At 44.0% G+C, this 18,902-nt stretch overlaps 1 long non-coding RNA gene across 13 annotated transcripts in view; it reads left to right on the top strand.

The window, feature by feature from the left end:
• Positions 1 to 18,902, top strand: part of LOC109551330 (uncharacterized) — a 64,043-nt gene that overhangs the window by 15,331 nt on the left and 29,810 nt on the right. For 2 of the 13 annotated variants that reach the window (XR_012326308.1, XR_012326309.1), the window contains exons 5-9: positions 1,334 to 1,418; positions 1,971 to 2,131; positions 3,426 to 3,542; positions 6,029 to 6,102; positions 6,742 to 9,976. This is a non-coding gene — a long non-coding RNA (uncharacterized lncRNA). Of the gene's footprint in view, positions 1 to 1,333; positions 1,419 to 1,970; positions 2,132 to 3,425; positions 4,149 to 6,028; positions 6,103 to 6,741; positions 11,610 to 18,902 lie in introns of those variants that run through there. The other 11 variants (XR_012326318.1, XR_012326316.1, XR_012326317.1 and 8 more) reach the window with 11 other exon arrangements.

Raw genomic sequence — 18,902 nt, 5'->3', positions numbered from 1 at the left:
CTCTGGGTTTGTTTATGTGTTTGTTTTTGAAGTATAACTGACCTACAACACTATGTTAGCTCCTGTTACATAACATGGTGATTTGGTATTTCTATTCATTTCAAAATGATCACCACCATAAGTCTAGTTACAATATGTCACCATACAAAGATACTCCATAGTTATTTACTATATTCCCCCCACTGTATATAGCAATCTATATGTGATTTTTTTTTTTTTTTTTTTTTTTTTTTGCGGTACACGGGCCTCTCACTGTTGTGGCCTCTCCCGTTGCGGAGCACAGGCTCCGGACGCGCAGACTCAGCGGCCATGGCTCACGGGCCTAGCCGCTCCGCGGCTATATGTGATTATTTTGAGTTCCCGATCTCTTAAGTTCAAATACATTTTTACAACCCTGCATTTTTACTTTCCCCACCTTTTTTTTTACTTTCCCCACTCCCACATGTACTGTTTTCAACATCATATTTTACATCTTTTTTTGTGTGTATCGCTTAACTACTTATTGCAGTCATAGATGATTTTACTGCTTTCGTCTTTCAACCTTCACAGTAGCTTTACACACTGCTAATTTACCTTTATTGTGTATTTGCCTTTATCAATGAGATTTTTTCCCATTGTAATTTTCTTGTTTCTAGTTGTGGTCCTTCCTTTTTCACTTAGAGAAGTCCCTTTAACATTTCTCATAAGGTTGGTTTGGTGGTGCTGAACTCTTAGCTTTTGCCTGCTTGTAAAACTATTTTTTTTAAAAGATATTCGCCATGTATTTCTTCTTTAGGTCTTTTCTTTTGAAATTAATTAATTTATTTTTATATTTATTTTTGGCTGTGTTGGGGCCTCGTTTCTGTGTGAGGGCTTTCTCTAGTTGCGGCAAGTGGGGGCCACTCTTCATCGCGGTGCGCGGGCCTCTCACTATCGCGGCCTCTCTAGTTGCCGAGCACAGGCTCCAGACACACAGGCTCAGTAGTTGTGGTTCACAGGCCTAGTTGTTCCGTGGCACGTGGGATCTTCCCGGACCAGGGCTCAAACCCACGTCCCCTGCATTGGCAGGCGGATTCTTAACCACTGCGTCACCAGGGAAGCCCAGCCTGCCTGTAAAACTTTTGATCTCTCCATCAAGTCTGAATAAAAAGAGCCTTGCTGGGTAGAGTATTTTTGGTTGTAGGCTTTCCCCTTTCATCACTTTGCATATGTCATGCCATTCCCTTCTGGCCTGCAGAGTTTCTGCTGAAAAGTCAGCTGGTATTCTTATTGGAGTTCCCCTGTATGTAACTAGTTGTTTTTCTCTTGCTGCTTCAAATATTCTCCCTTTAATTTTTTTCCATTTTAATTACAGTGTGTCTTGGTGTGGTCCTCTTAGTGTTGATCCTGTTTGGGACTCTATGTGCTTCCTGGACCTGGATGTCAGTTTCCTTTCCCAGGTTAGGGAAATTTTCAGCTATTATATCTTCAAATATGTTCTCTGCCCCTTTCTCTCTCTCTTCTTCTGGGACCCCTATAATGTGAATATTAATATGCTTGATGTCTCAGAGATCTCTTAAACTGTCCTTATTTCTTTTTAATCTTTATTCTTTTTTCTTTCAACTTCATTCGTTTCCACTAATCTGTCTTCCAGCTTGCTGATCAATTCCTCTGTATTATTTAGTCTACTGTTGACTCCTCCTAGGAAATTTTCTAGAAATTCCTTCTAGGTATTTTTCATTTCAATTATTGTATTCTTCACCTCTGGTTCTTCTTTATATTTTCTAACCTTGTTAAAAAATTCTGACTTCTCACTCTGTTCATCCAATATTCTCCCAACTTCTTTGAACATTTTAATGATCATTACCTTGAACTCTCTGTGGGGTAGATGGCCTATCTCAGCTTCACTTAGTTCTTCTGCTGGGGTTTTATCTTGATCTTTCATTTGGAAGATATTCCTCTGTCACCTCATTTTGCCTAATTTGCTCTTTTTATTTCTGTGTATCTGGTAGGTTGTTTACATTTCCCATCCTTGGAGAAGTGGCCTTTTGTAGGAGACGTCCTATGGATCTCAGCAGCACACTCCTCTCTCTGGTCACCAGAGCTATATGCTCTAGGGGTGCCCACTATTTGGGCTCCATGTTGTGGCAGACTGACTGCTGTGGGCAACCTGGTAGGTGTGGCCGGCACTTGGTCTCGTTTGTTGTCAGGCCCTACCTTGTGTAGAGGCTGCCAGCCACTGGTTGGCTGGCAGGGCTGGGTCATGGGGCTGCTGGCTTTGTGATCCTGGGGTGGTTCTGGAGCTAGTGCTGGCTCACTGGTGGGCAGGGCTGGGTTCTGGAGTGGGTGACTGTGGGGCTGGGGGTCTCAGATTTAGTGTCAGCCTGTTGGTGGTGGGACCAGTTCCTGGTACAACTGGCTGCAGTATCTGGGATGTCCCAAGGCTAGTGTTGGCCCACTGGTGAGGGAGACTGGATCCTGGACAGAGGGCTGAGGGGTCCAAGGTGTCTCTTCTGTGGACTTTGGGTCCAAGGTGTCTCTTCTGTGGACAGGGGGAAAGGTGCATTAGAGGGAACACTGAGGACAGGAGGGAAATCATTTACTCTGCTTCCCATTTAGCAATCTGAAAGAAGCCACTTCTTGAACTATCCCCTGTCCTACCCTGTAGTATATCCAGGACAACTGGACAGCCTGGTGAGGTCAGGCAGAGGGAGCTATCTTCATTATCTTGGGCTGTCAAAACAAAATACCATAGACTGGGTGGCTTAAATAAAATAATTTATTTTCTCACAGTTCTGGAGGCCAGGAAGTCTAAGATTATTGTTCCCGTGGGGTCTCTCTTCCTGACTTGCAGATGGCCGCCTTCTCACCATGTCCTCACATAGCAGAGACAGAGAGAGACAGAGAGTGGCCTCCCTGGTGTCTCTTTTTGTTGTTGTTATTGTATTCATTCACCTGTTTTATATTTTAGGTTTCACGTATAAGTGATAACATACAGTATTTGACTTTCTCTATCTAACTTATTTCACTTAGCATAATACCCTCCAGGTCCATCCATGATGTTGCAAATGGCAAAAGTTCATTCTTTTTTATGGCTGGTGTCTCTTATAAGGACACTCATTTTACCAGATTAGGGCTTCCCTTTTATGACTTCATTTAACCTTAATTAGTTCCTTACTCCAAATACCGGCGCACTGGGGGTTAGGCTTCAACATACGAATTTTGGGGTTACATAACTCTGTCCATAGCAGGAGGCTTTGAAATTTAGTTTCCCTGAGCTGCCTGGGATCCTAAGTGGTCTAAGTAGACCTAGAGATGGCTGTGGAGCTGGATGGAGAGCTTGCTAGAAGGGACCATAGTACCAGAGTGAGGTACCAGATCTGCCCTCTGCCTAAAATTCAGCATGTGCCATGGTGAATTGCAAATGTTTATTAAAAGAAACAGTTGACTGTGCCTTCTTTTTGTAGGTGTCACATGAGTGTCCCAAGTTCTCCAGCCTTCAGGAGTCACCCTTTCCTTGAACATCCACTGAATATCAGCTCCCAGACCTGCAGGAAATCCATTCAAGAGCCCAGTACATGCTGGTGTGTTTCCATAGATCCATCCTGTCGCTGTTGCATTTTTCTCTGCATGGCTGCATTGTGCCAGGCCTCTTTGTGGTCACCTACAGCCATTTCTTCACCTCTTCTCCCAGTGGCCGTTCTTTCCCTGAGCTATTTTGCTCTGAACATCCTCTGAGCAGCCATGGCTGGCTCCAGGACAGCACAGACCCCAAACTCTGGCCTGATCTTGTTTCTGCCTCAGAAGCATGTGGTGCTGTGGCCTCAGATGCCATCAAGGTGTCTTCTAGCTCATCCAGGCAGGCCTGTTCTCAAACGTTCAGCTGGGAGAATGTGACAATTTTCTGGAGTTTGATAATCTTCCGTCTTTCTTGGTGATCCACGGATGGTCTCACAACCCAGCTGAGTACTTATATTCAATCCCAGGAGATTATGAGAAGGTGTTGGTTTGTAGAGGAGAAAGATGGGAGATGATGGGGAGGAAGAGAAGATGTGGGGAAGCCAGAGAAGACAGAGGAAAACGTATTACAACTTAACCCAATTTAACTCAAACTTGAACTTGCATCCAAATCACCTAGAAGGCTTGTTAAAGCACAGAGTGCTGGATCCCACCTCAGAGTTTCTGATTCAGTAAGTTTGGGGTGGGGACCAAGACTTCGCATTTCTAACAAATTCCCAGGTGATACTGATGCTGCCGGTCAGGGGACCCCACTTTGAAGACCACTGACTTCATCCCCAAACCATATGGGAGGCAGTGCACCCCCTTCAGACACAGTGTTTTGCTTCTCACAATGGGTAGGCAGATCCGTTCCTTCTTAAATATCCTTGTGGCCAACAGCCAAGTCCATCTGTTGGTTCACGTAGTAGCAAGATGTCCAACAAATCCCTAAAGAAACTAATGAGCAGCTTGGATCCAGCTCTTTATTGTCTGCCAGAGGAAAGGCATCCATGCTTGGTAATGAGCCTTTGGTCTCTCTGCCAGGCTCTGTGGCCAGAATTAAGCACTTTGTCATCTAGCTGGTAAAGGACTTTCTTGACAGTATTGAACCAGAAAGCCTAACCAAGTCATGTACTTACATCCCATTATATTGGGGGAACAGTGGATGGTCTCTACTCTCAGAAACCTGTTTGTTTCCATCTTGGTGGTGTGCAGGACAGGAGAGGGTGTGTGTCCCACATCATGCAAAGTCCTGGGACGTGATGGCCGCTGCTCCCATTCACACATTCCACCAGCATTTTGTAGCCTCCTGCATAGTCTGACTGAACTAAGTCAGAACAGGGCACAGTGACAAAATACGTCCAGGATCTGCTTCAAGGCTAGGCCTGTGACACAGCTCCATGCTGGGTGTATAGTGAACCCCCACGAAATGTCAGCCTGGATTATTATGAGTTTGATTAAGAGCAGAGTGTTCCCATCACGATCTGGTATGGAACTCTCTTGCTTGATGCAATTCACAATCTCCTTCTGGGAGGAAATTAGCATTCTTGATAAATGTTTAAGCAATTTTCTGATAAACTCTAACAAGATTAAAACCTCCTTGGAGAAATCAGCTACCCAAACACTCAGCTGATTATCAGACATTCTTTATCTTGTATTCAAGATACAAGTTTAATAATGCTTATCCAACCATTCTGTTTTCCTGGGAAATGTCCTTAACAAAAGGGAACTCTGACTTGGCTTTGTGGCATGATCAAAGTAAAACTTTGTCACAGCTTATAAATAATTTATCTGAAAAAATTTAAAACAGTCATTATGGAGGTAGGACACAGGAATAGTAATTAACATTTTTAAGTACTTGCTGCTTGCCAGATATTATAGGAAATGTCTTATATAGCTCATCTTTCTTTCTCTTTATAATGAGTTGGGTTATCATAGCTCTGTTTTACTTATAAGATGCTCAGAGAGGTGAAGTGACTTGCCCAAGATCACACAGCCAGTAAACGGCAGAGCCAAGTTTCAAATCCAGGTCTGTCTGAGTGCAGAGCTGGAGCCAGCAATAGCTTCCCTCTTCTGCCTCTGCCAAAGGATTATAGCGGGAGATGGAGAATAGGATATTCTCTGAGAGAAGGACAAGTATAGGGCTGTGGGACTGCACAGCAGGGACAGGTCCCTCCTAGGTACAGGGCTTGAGAAGGAGCTATGGGGGAAGAGGTTTCTCAGCCCAGAAGAGGATGTAGGGGAGGGACACTAAAGACAGCAAAAAAGGCAGTCAGGAGCAATGGTCTGCACAGAGGCAGAGTCAAGGCCCAGGTATGTTTGGAGGATATGGTAGAGTTCAATCTGGCAACTGCAGGAGTGGTCCTCAGTCCTTTCAATAATGAGAACCGTGTCTTCTAGTGTTGTGGACCCTACGTGCTGCTAGTTGGATTCTTATGACTCTGGATTGACAGAGCCCATCCCAGTTCTATCACCTACTGGCTGTGTGATCTTGGGCAGATTACTTCACCTCTCTGAGGTGAAGCTTTCTTCCTGTGAAAATTGGAAGGTAATAGTAGCATTTCTCTTACAGGATTGCTGTGAGCATTTAATGAGATAAACCATGAAAAGCACATGTCCAGCACCTACTAAGTGCTCTGTAAAAAGGTGAGGTTTTAATGTGTAACTGATTTATGGTGGCATTATGTCACTATTTCCTCAGTAGGGCTGTGAAAAATTTTTTTCTTATTTTAGTGTAATTTCAGACTGCTAAAAAAGTTGCAAAAAGAGTACAAAGAATTCCTGAACACCCTTCATCAATATTATACATATATATACATAAATTTCCCTCCTGAACTGTTTGCAAGTCAGATGCAAACCCGTTGGCCTTTTACCCCTAAACACTTAAGTGTGTATTCCCTAAAAGCAAGGACATTCTCTTATATAGTCATAGTACAATGATTAAAATCATGAAACTGACACTTATACAATACTATTTTCAGCAGACTATATTCAGATTTTGTCAACTGTCCCATAACATCCTACATAACGAATGAAAATCTTGGATCATATATTACATTCAGTTTTCCTTTCTCTTTAGTCTCCTTGTAACAGTCTCCTGGTAACAGTTTCCCAGTCTTCTTGTCTCTCATGACCTTGACATTTTTGAAGAGGATATATAGGCCAGTCACTCTCTTTAGGTTTGTCTGATGTTTCCTCATAATTAGATTCAGGTTGTGTTTTGGGCCAGAGTGCATTTCAGTGCCTCACATCATTGTGAATATTTTTGTTCATGCCTTAAAATAGGGTCCCCTCATGGGAAGAGCTGGGGGGCACTGGACCACCTGCACAAGAATCCACTGAAGGACTCGATAAACATGCAGACACCCCAGTACCCCTGAGAGTGTGGGCCAGGAATCTACTTGATTAACCAGCAGCAGTGTGACCAGTTGTCTACTTGTCTACGTTCCTTCCAAGACATGGCCAGTAGATGGCGGTGCAGTGTGCACTTTCAATGCAGCTTCTGCATTTCTGGAAAGATCTCCCTGTGAAACTTCCTGTGAATTCAAGTTAACATCCACCAGGAGAGCTTGGCTGCTTAAGCTGCTCTCCCCTCCTGTCCCTTCGGAGTGACTTCTCTTTTTTTTTTGCGGTACGCGGGCCTCTCACTGCTGTGGCCTCTCCCGTTGCGGAGCACAGGCTCCGGACGCGCAGGCTCAGCAGCCATGGCTCACGGGCCCAGCCGCTCCGCGGCATGTGGGATCTTCCTGGACCAGGGCACGAACCCGGATCCCCTGCATCGGCAGGCGGACTCTCAACCACTGCGCCACCAGGGAAGCCCCAGAGTGACTTCTCTTGATGCCCCAGGACCTCAAAGTGGTCAGAACTCACTTGGAGGTTCCTAAACTCCTCGAGGTGAGAGACCCCTCTTTCTGAAGAGCTAGCCAAGCAACTGTAAAAATCATAATACCCCAACTAGCATTTACTGAGAACTTACTGTGTGAGTAGCAAGACTCTCACCTTCTCATTTAACTCTCACAGCTGCCCCTGAGAAGGAGATTGTTAACCTTCCCACAGTCACACAGCAAGTTCCCATCACTACCTCCTGTTTCCGTCTTGGCTGGAACTTGTGCTTGAGTCAGAGTTGCAGACGGGGAGCAATAATGTCTGTGTCTCAGACCCAGGCTCTGAGAGCTTGGGGAGCGCCCTGAGAAAGGAGGGGATGCCCTTCCCTGCCTTGGGGGCCAGGGTGACTGGGCAGGGAGCTGCAAGGGACAGATGCTGGGTCAGTCCCCCTGTTAAGGGGGCTTCAACTGTTTAGGGAGGCAGACACGACATGGGTCACAGCACATAGAGGGCCAGTGGGCAGGCTGTCTAGAGACTCTGAGAGGCTGGAGGGACTGAGGGGCTTTCAAAGACTGGGGTGAAACTGCACAACTCAGATTGGGATTTGAACCCATGGGCCGGGACTCGAACCTGGCCAAAACCCAGACGGGGACTTGAATCCACTGTCTTTTGATTAAAATCACATATCTGGTCTCAGGACCTACTGAAGTTCAGGGTCTTTATGTCTCAGCAATTCAGTGAGAGGCAAAGCAATAGGTAAAAAGTGGATTTACTTAGAGGGGTACACATTCCATAGATGGAGTATGGTGTGTCTCGAAAGGCGAGAGTGGCCCTGGGAGAAACACCCTCCACGGACAGAGCGTGGGCCATCTCAGAAGGCGAGAGGCCCTGAAATATGGGTGGTTAGTTTTTATGGGCTGGGTAATTTCATAGGCTAATGAGTGGGAGGATTATTCCAACTATCTTGGAGAAGGGGTGGAGATTTCCAGGAATTGGGGCACCGCCCACTTTTTGGCCTTTTATGGTTAGTCTCAGAACTGTCATGGCCCTGGTGTCATTTAGCATATGCTAATGTATTACAGTGAGCATAAAATGAAGCTCAAGGTATACTGGAAGTCGAATCTTCTGCCATCTTGGACCTAGTTGGTTCTAACCAGTTTATGTCACATCCAAAGGCTATGTCATTCTTTTAAAGGTTGTGCCTTGCCCCCTTCCCACCTGTTTCAGGGGGACACTGTGGGACATTCAGTCTGTGTAATGCTCATAATAGAGCAAATCATACTTGTTGAATTTGTTTCCGCTTATTTAATCCTTTTCTAAGAGGACTGAGGGGATTTTCAAGGGAAGGGATCCATGGTATCGGAGAGGATGGTGTGAAATGAGCCTGGAGACGTGGACAGGTAAGAATGTTCACCTGGAGATGTGGGAAGGTGGGGATTTTCACCAATGGGTGTGGTCAAGGGAAATGTCCTAGAAAGCAGAGAAGTTTGACTGGAGATCTGGAAGGCATCCTTATCAATATGTACTTCTGTTGAGGTCAACGCTGCACATTGTTTATGCAAGACCCCAACTCTCCTTCTTTGTTGTTAGCAGAACCCTGGATTAGTTGAAGTGGCCACCTGCCCAGCTAAAGAGCTACATTTCCCAGCACTGACAGCTAGTCCTGGCTAATGAGATGTGAGCCAACAAAGCTGGGCTGGTGTATTAGTCTGGATTCAATCAGGAGAGAAAAACCACATGGTAATTTGAATAGGGAAAGTGTAATATAAAGACTTATTGACTATAACAGAGGATTGAAGTAATGAGGGGTTGCCTAGTAAGAGGTAAAGAGAACTCTGAAGAATACAGGTGAAGTAGCAGATATAAGGAGCAGTCATGACTCTCAGGGCTGAGAAAGAGCTTTCCCTCCCCTATGCCCTCCCCCCAGTGCTGAGGTCCAGACTTTGTTGGATTGGGCACAGCTATGGTTCACTGAACAGCAGAGAAGTTACTGAGGTCTGCCCTAGTGGAACTTGCCAGAAAACTGCCCTCTATCATACAAGGGAAAGCTATCCTGATACCACTGAGGTATCTCAATGGAAGCACTTGAATACAAAATTGCCAAAGGTGGGGGTGCTGGAGGAAGCTACCGGCCTTTCAGTGCTTCTGGCTGCTGTAGACTAGGAACAGGTGCTGGAGCAGCTGCCTGTGCTGTAGGAGGCTGCTGAGTGACCCACCTGAACCAGGAAAGGGTGGGCTCCTGGAAAAGCCCTCTAAAAGGGATTCGATTTGGCTAGTTTGTCCCTTTTGCATTTGGATCTTCCCTTTCTTCCTGCATCCTGGATCCAGAATGAAGAGGACTTGGCACAGAGCTGCAACTGACATGTCACGTGAGTGAGAAATAAACCACTGTGGTGGTCAGCCACTAAGATCTTGGGGTTGTTTGTTCTGCAGCACAACATGCTGAAACCTGACCAATACACATGAAGAATGTTTATATAATAATTGCCAGTTACAGTAAATAGAAATTTCCCGTTTTGTAAAATACTATGAGGAGGTGAGAATTATGGTTAAAGAAAGAGCCAATAAGGTCTAAAGCAAAGAAAAAGAGTCATAAAAATACTTCCTGGACATTAGAAACACTGATGCTTTCAAATTTATTACAGGAGCAGGAGAAGAAAGAAAAAAGAACAAAATGGGAAGGAGAAAGAGAAAGGTAAAATAGTAAAGAAAAAGCAAAAATAATTTGAGAATACTGTGTTTATAGACAGCTCAACTGACTCCTTGGTATTGCTCAGGAAAATAAGAGGAATATTATTAAACCAGAGCAGCCTGATTTCTGCTTATGTAGAAGCCACTTTGAATTGCCTGTGGGAGACACAATAGAGAGAATCTCTCTGTCCTCAAGACATATGATTGAAGCCATTGTGCTCTCTCTCAAAGGCATCTTAACATGCCTTGTCTGTCCTCATCAGCAAGCACATGGGCTTCCCGCTGAACTCTAGTTTCAGAATGACCTTTGAGGTGTCCCCAAGGATCCATAAAGTTAATAGCTTTTATTTTGAGTCAGACACTTCAGCACACAGTCTCTCAATTTAGTGAGGATCCAGCTATTGGCTTTCATAGAACGTGGCAAGAGACAGAAGCAATTGGCTTTGATGGGTATAAGGAGGAAAAGGTGGCAGAGTGAAAGCCCTGCTGACCCTCTCCAGCACCTTTCAGGTGAACACCAGCAGCAGCAGAGACAAATTGATGGAGCAAGTAACAGAAGCACGTGTCATCTGAAATGAATGTGGCAGAGTTGAGCAAATTGGCAAGAGTACCTTCCAGACGCACAGAGATATCTCTAACACATTTAAGGAAGGCATGGAGAGTCCCTGCCTATCTCCTGGATATTAAGTAGGTACAGATTTCCTAAAAGTAAGTAAGAGGGTCTGGAAGGGTCTGGCCAACATCTTTACTTGGAAAGATGAGAACTCAGAGCAAAAGAGGACTCAAGAGTGTTAGGGAAGGTCACACCTTGCGACTGTCTTCAAGCCCTGGGTTGATGGGAACCAGGGCTGTAAGGATGACCCTGTAACTTTACCACCCTTGTAATTCTCCGAGCTGGGCTCCTATATCAAGCCAACAAGCTAAGGGCAAGGTGAGGAGAGAGAGGTGAGAATCACACTCTGATATCACCCTTGTACAATGCCAGCTGAACAGAGATGAGTCAGCTCAACCACACTGGCTAAAGGGCTTTACCAAGAGCCACAGGTCACAAAGGGATACAGAGGATCCGAATCAAATAATGAATCAGGTTGATATTAGTGATAATACAGCATCGTGCAAACAAATGGATATGTAAACAGCGAATATGTCTCCCATTGAAACACCCATGAGAATAGTTACAAAACTTGACCATGGCTATAAAGAAAATATCAGTAATTTTCCCCCAAGTAGAAATAGTAGAGACTTCTTTGACCACCAAGTAATAAAACCAGAAATTAAAAAGTAGAAATGAGACAAAAACCCAACCATATGGAAAAATTAAACCCCCTCCTCAGGACTTCCCTGGTGGTGCAGTGGTTAAGACTCTGCACTCCCAATGCAGGGGGTCTGGGTTCGATCCCTGGTCAGGGAAGTAGATCCCACATGCGTGCGGCAGCTAAGGGTTTGCATGCCACAACGAAGGAGCCAGGGAGCTGCAACTAAGGGGCCCGCATGCCGCAACTAAGACCCAGTGCAACCAAATAAATAAATAAATAAAATATTTTAAAAAACCCTCCTCAAAATTTATTTACTCATTTTAAAATCAAAGTATAGTTGATTTGCAGTGTTGTGTTAATTACTGCTATACAAAAAAATGATTCAGTTATACACATGTATACATTCTTTTTAAAAATATTCTTTTCCATTATGGTTTAACATAGGATATTGACTATAGTTCTCTGTGCTATACAGTAGGACCTTGTTGTTTATCCATTCTCTATATAAAAGCTTATCTGCTAACCCTAACCTCCCACTCCATCCCTCCCCCAACCCCCTTCCCTTGGCAACCACCAGTCTGTTCTCTATGTCCATGATTCTGTTTCAGTTTCATAGATAAGTTCATTGGTGTCATACTTTAGATTCCACCTATAGGTGATATCATATAAGTTTTGTCTTTCTCTTTCTGACTTACTTCACTTAGTATGATAATCTCTAGTTGCACCTCCTCCTCAAATTTTAAAACTCCATTTGAGAACAAAAGAAAGTCAGAATTGTAAGTTCAAACAAGATTGGAAAACAAAGATGAAAACACTATGTGTCTAAAACAATGAGATACAGCTAAAACCATTATGGGAGGGACTTCCTTGGTGGCCCAGTGCATAAGAATCCGCTTGCCAATGCAGGGGACATGGGTTTGATCCCTGGTCTGGAAGATCCCACATGCCACAGAGCAACTAAGCCCGTGTGCCACAACTACTGAGCCTGCGCTCTAGAGCCCTTGAGCCGCAGCTACTGAGGCCCGCGCGCCTAGAGCCGGTTCTCTGCAACAAGAGAAGCCACTGCAATGAGAAGCCCACGCACTGGAACAAAGAGTAGCCCCTGCTCGCTTCAACTGGAGAAAGCCCACGCACAGCAATGGAGACCCAACGCAGACAAAAGTAAATAAAATAAAATAACATTATGAGAGGGAAATTTCTTCTTAAACACTTATATTTCTGAAAAAGAAAAAAGAAAGACAAATATAAATGAATCAAGCATTCAAAGCTGGAAGATACAAAATGAGCAACAAAATACATCTAAGGAAACGGCTTCCCTGGTGGCGCAGTGGTTGAGAGTCCGCCTGCCGATGCAGGGGACGCGGGTTCGTGCCCTGGTCCGGGAAGATCCCACATGCCGCGGAGCGGCTGGGCCCGTGAGCCATGGCCACTGAGCCTGCGCGTCTGGAGCCTGTGCTCTGCAGTGGGAGAGGCCACAACAGTGAGAGGCCCACGTACCGCAAAAAAAAAAAAAAAATACATCTAAGGAAAGAAGGGCAGAACAAAGACAAGCAGAAATTAATGAATTAAAGTACGAAACAAAGGTAGAATTGGTAAATGGAAGAGTTGATTCACTGTGGAAAAAACCCTACACAGTAAAATAGAGAAGCCACTAGCCAGCCTAATCAAGAGGAAAAAGACCACATACAGAGAACACATAATTAGGATGAGAAATGAAAGACAAGCATGATAAGAGAACATTTTAATATGTATTTTTTAATTACATAAATAATGCACGGATACATAGGCATTAGAAATAAAAGTCAAAGAAGAAGAAAAAGAGAGAGTAAAAAGTTAAAGTCAGCTCAGGCTGCCGGAACAGAATACCACAGACTGGGTGTGGCTTAAACAATAGACATTTATTTTCTTATAGTTCTGAGGCTGGAAGTCCAAACTCAAGGTGCCCACACAGTTGGTTTCCTCTGAGGCCTCTCTCCTTGGGGTGCAGACAGTTCCCCTCTTTACACGTTCGCCCCTCTGTACATGAGCCTCTGGTGTCTCTGTGTGTCCAAGTTTCCTCTTCTTAGAAGGATATCAGTCAGTTTGATTAGGGCCCAGCCTAATTTTAAGTTCATCGACACATTAAAAGGCCCCATCTCCAAATAGAGTCACATTCTTAGGTACAGGGGGTGGGGTGGGGTTTGGGGCTTTAGTATATGAATTTTGCGGGACACAGTTCAGCCCGTGACACACTCTCTCTCTTTTCCCCCCTCAAGTTCCACGTTTCTCCCAGAAGTAATATGATTAACCCCATGACATTTGCGGGGCCCAGGACAAGAGTCAAACCAAGGCCCACATACCATATATCTACAAACTTTTTGTAAATCCAGCTAACAAACTGTTAAATAGAAACGTTCTATCCTCCTACCTGGACAAATACACCTTCATATTGACCTGAGAAACCACGTTTGGATTTAGAATTCCTGGACTCTCCAGAGTTTCTTCCTAGAATGTGGTGTAAGGCCTCCCTTCTCTTCCCTTGCCCGGCTCCGTCTACACCACCAGGGCCTCATGCATACACAGATGGAGACTCCAACCTGCACATCCAGGTTTCTCCACACACCCCTCAAACAGGACCTAGCAGTGGTCACAGCAGTGGTACACTCCATCCTCAGGAAGACATACCTGAGGCAAGGTCCCCACAGACTCTGGAGGGAATGCTGGGGTCCCAGGAATAGGAAGGCTGGTCTAGAAGGAAGGTTCAGACTCTAGATGGGCATGTCCTCTGCGGATGTGATGCATCTGGAAGGAGGATGAGCAGCCCCTCTAAAGAGCAAGCCCGACAGGGAGGTCCCTCTTGCTCAAGTCTAAGGGGAATACTGCTACAACTAGATATTTGTGGGTATCTTTTTAGACCATTTTACATCCATTTAATACATGAAAAGGAGATTCTAATTCCAAAATAAAAGCTTATTTTAAAAAATGGATTCTCGGGCTTCCCTGGTGGCACAGTGGTTGAGAGTCCGCCTGCTGATGCAGGGGATGCGGGTTCATGCCCTGGTCTGGGATGATCCCACATGCCATGGAGTGGCTGGGCCCGTGAGCCATGGTCTCTGAGCCTGCGCGTCCGGAAGCCTGTGCTCTGCAACGGGAGAGGCCACAACAGTGAGAGGCCCGCGTATCGCCAAAAAAAAAAAAAAAAAGGATTCTCTCTTTTTCTGAGACTTGCTTTTTTTCCCCATTCTATCTTGTAGATCTTTCCATGTCAGCATATATAGATCTACTTTATTCTCTTTAATTGTTGCATGATATTATACAGTATAAAGGTAAGGGGGAAATGATGAAGGCCCATTTAACACAATGCAATGTTAATCCTCTTGAAAATTTGGATGATTTAAAACCAAAATAAATTAAAAAAATAAAAATTCCCAAGACTGGCTTAAGAAGAAATAGAAAACCTGAACAGACTAATAACTATGGAAGTAGCTGAGGAAGTTGTCCAAGACAACCCCATGGTTTCTTTCAAATCTACAAGTGACAGGTAATTCCAAAGCTCACCAAACTCTTCCAGAGAAAAAAGAAAGAAGGAAACTGCCCAGTGATTTTTTTTTGGAAGGGTATTAATATTGATACGGATTGTATTGTGTCCTCCCCCCAAATTCATATGTTGAAGCCCTAACTCCCAATGTGATGCTATTGGGAAGTGGGGCCTTCCAACTGGGAGGTGGTTAGGTTTGGATGAGGTCATGAGGATGGAGCCCCCATGATGGGATTAGTGTCCTTATAAAAAGTGTCCTGAGAGACATCTCCCTTTCTCTTTGCTATGTTAAGACAGCCAGAAGATGACCATCTGTAAGCCAGGAATTAGACCCTAACCAGAAAGCAAATTGGTGGGACTTTGATCTTAGACTTCTTAGCCTCCAGAACTGTGAGACATAAGTTTCTGTTGTTAAAGCCACCCCAGTGTTTTGTTATAGCAGCCTGAGTTGACTAAGATAAATACTGAAACCTGACAAAGCAACAAAAAGAAATTCACAGACTAATTTAATCTACGAATATTGAAGCAGAACTTCTTCATGAAAGATTAAGAGGTAGAATGTAGTAATATAAAGAATAAAAAACTATAGTCAAGGGACTTCCCTGGTGGCACAGTGGTTAAGAATCCTCCTGCCAATGCAGGGGACATGGGTTTGAGCCCTGGTCCGGGAAGATCCCACATGCCGTGGAGCAACTAAGCCCATGAGCCACAACTACTGAGCCTGCATGCTCCAACTACTGAAGCCCACGCACCTAGAGCCCGTGCTCTGCAACAAGAGAAGCAACCTCAGTGAGAGGCTCTCAGTGAGAGCCCACTGCAAGGAAGAGTAGTCCCTGCTCGCCACAACTAAAGAAAGCCCGCACGCAGCAATGAAGACCCAACACAGCCAAAAAAAAAAAAAAAAGCATACTTGGAACAGCTGTGCTTATTTTGCAAACTCAGTGAGAAGCTGACTTTGCATAACTAATTAAAAACCCTTTGGTGGGACATCCCTGGTGGTCCAGTGGCTAAGACTCTGCACTCCCAATGCAGGGGGCCTGGGTTCGATCCCGGGTCAGGGAACTAGATCCCACATGCCTTAAATAAGAGTTCGCATGCCGCAACTAAAGATCCCGCATGCCACAATGAAGATCGAAGATCCCGTGTGCCGCAACTAAGACCCGGTGCAGTCAAATAAATAAACAAATGTTTAAAAAATAAAAATCCGCTGATATTTTTATCTCAGCAAAAAGCCTCCCACTCTTGTGAAGTTGACATTAGGTGCCCATTTTATGGATGGGGGAAGGAAGCATGGAGAAGATAAGTGTGTTAGTTTCCTAGGGGTGCTGCAAAAAAGTACCACAAACTGGGTGGCTTAAAACAACAGAAATTTATTGTCTCACAGTTCTGGAGGCCAGAATTCTGAAATCAAGATATCCATGGGGCAATGCTTCCTCAGAGATTCTGGGTAGAATCCTTCTTTACCTCTTCTTAGCTTCTGGTAGCCTCAAGCATTTTTTGACTTGAAACTGCATGTCTGATCTCTGCCTCTGTCATCATCTTGTCTCTCTGTGGGTGTCTGTCTCTATGTCCAAATCTATAAGGACACCAGTCATATTGGATTAGGGACCACCTGAATGACCTCATTTTAACTTGATTATCTCTATCAAGATCCTATTTACAAATAAAATCACATTTTGAAGTGCTGGGGGTTAGGACTTCATCGTATCTGTTTTGGAGGACACAATTCAACACATAACGGTAAGTAATTTTGAATTATGGAGTATTAGATCTAAAAGGGACTTTTTCTATGAAGCCACCCCACTCTATAGTTCCTCTCTGCATGACCTTAACCATGCCCAGGCTCTCCTAAAATGGAAAGTCACCAAGGAAATTCACCAAAATATTAACTATGCTAATCCCTGCAACCCTTGATGACCCTTTAAAATGTAGGCCTCTCAGATCCTCTCTTGTTTCCTACTGACCTGGGTTTCCACCCTCCTGACTTAACATTTCATGGCTCATCTACCTCCCGAATATCCTCTGGAGCCCCAACAGAGGGCTTAGACCCGTCGGAAAGAGCGAGAACCGGGTGAGATATCCTTTGGGGAGCTCTGTGATCTGAACAGGAGTGATATGAAAGTCAAACACAGGGGCACTGGGCATGTGCAGCACAGCATAGACAAAGGTATAGAGACAATTAACAGCAGACTCTAAATTGGAGGAGCTATGTGAAAAGGGCCTGGGGCAGCCCATAGCTGGGGAAAAGATTGGAAAATTAGGTTAAGTGACAAGAGACTTCAAATCAAATCACCAGATACATATTAAGTGCCCAACTCAGTACTGCAATGAGGCATGGGTGATACAAAGACATATAATATCTGTTTCCTGCCCTCAAGGAAAGTATAATCTACTTACAGAGGTTAGACATAAAACTCAGGAGACGTAAGATAACAAAATATTTAAATAGCAATTCACAGTGCCACACAATCATTTGCTAAGTGAACTGTAGAGCTGATGACAAGCTTTTAGAATTCTGAACCAGGAGAGATTATCTGGTTATTTATGGTCTAGATAGGCTGCATATTTTCTTGCTGGGGGGAAACAAAGGGTTAACTGAGCAGGGCAAATCAATGAAACTAAGAGCTGCTTTTTCACAGAGATCAATGAAATTGATAAACTTTTAGCTAGGCTTAAAAAAAAAAGAAGATCCAAATAAAATCAGAAATGAAAGAGGAGCCATTACAACTGATGACACAGAAATAAAAGGATGATAAGAGACTACTATAAACAATTGGGTAAAAGCCAGAAGAAATGGAAACATTCCTAGAAACATACAACCAAGCAAGGTTGAATCATGAAGAAGGAGAAAATCTGAGCAGATGTGTAACTAGTAAGAGATTGAATCAGTAATCAAAAATCTCCCCCAAAAGAAAAGCCCAGGACCAGATGGATTCACTGAGAATTCTACCAAACATTTAAAGAAGAATTAATGCCAATACCTCTCAAACTCTTCCAAAATACGAAAGAGGAGGGGATACTTCCAAACTCCTTTTATAAGGCCAGTGTTACCCCGATGTCAAAACCAAAGTCAGTACAAGAAAAGAAAACTACAGGCCAATGTCTCTGATGACTATAGATGTAAAAATCCTCAACAAAATACTAGCAAATCAAATTCAACGGCACATTAAAATTATCATACAACATGACCAAGTGGGATTTACCTGTGTGGGGCAAGGATGGTTCAACATATGCAAATTACACACCACATTAACAGAATGAAAGATAAAAATCACATGATCATCTCAATACATGCAGAAAAAGCATCTGACAAAATTCAACACCCTTTCATGATAAAAACGCTCAACAAACTAGGAGAGGAAGGAAATGACCTCAACCTAACAAAGTCCATATGTGACAAGCCCACCACAAACATCATACTCATTAGTGAAACATTGAAAGCTATTCCTCTAAGATTAGGAATAAGGCAAAGATGCCCACTATTATCACTTCTATTCAACATAGTACTGGAAGTCCGTGATACAGAATGATTCAGGAATCCAGGCTGCTGGAGGCTCTGTCATCATCAGTACATTTATCTCAAGTTACCTTGGGTGTCAAATCTGGATGTGGGAGGGGAGAGAAAGAGAGAGAGAGAGAGAGAGAGAGAGAGAGAGAGAGAGAGAATGAGACTCAAATAGGGGTGTTTATGGGCTACATACACCCAGAGTGGCACACATCACTTCTGCCCACATTCCACTTGCCAAAGCTCAGCTACATGGTCACATCTAACTGCAAGGAAGGCTGGGAAACAGCTGTGAGCCCAGGAAGAAAGAGAAATGGTTTTGTGACTAGCTATCTAGTCAGACTCTTTCATACCTGCTCTTTTTCAGGTGAGGGAACTTAGGCTCAGAGAGGTGCTAGGTCACAGTGGGTAGAGAAATTGAGAGACCCCAGCTATATATAGTTGATGGAGCAAAAAACAAATGTGCGAACATAGTATCTGAAATTATAAACTGACCGACAGAGAAGCCAAAAATATGAAGTTACATAACTATTTTGAGAGAGGAACTGTAAATGGGGTGGGTTAATGAAGTCAGTAATTTTGTTTAATATTGGTGAATAAAAAGAGAGAGAGAGAGAGAGAGAGAGAGAAACAGGAACATTATTTAATATTT

This window comes from Tursiops truncatus, chromosome 15 (genome assembly GCF_011762595.2).
Source record: "Tursiops truncatus isolate mTurTru1 chromosome 15, mTurTru1.mat.Y, whole genome shotgun sequence".
NCBI lineage: Eukaryota > Metazoa > Chordata > Mammalia > Artiodactyla > Delphinidae > Tursiops > Tursiops truncatus.
Note: the sequence above shows the minus strand (reverse complement) of the source record. Positions and strands in the feature narration are given on the sequence as shown.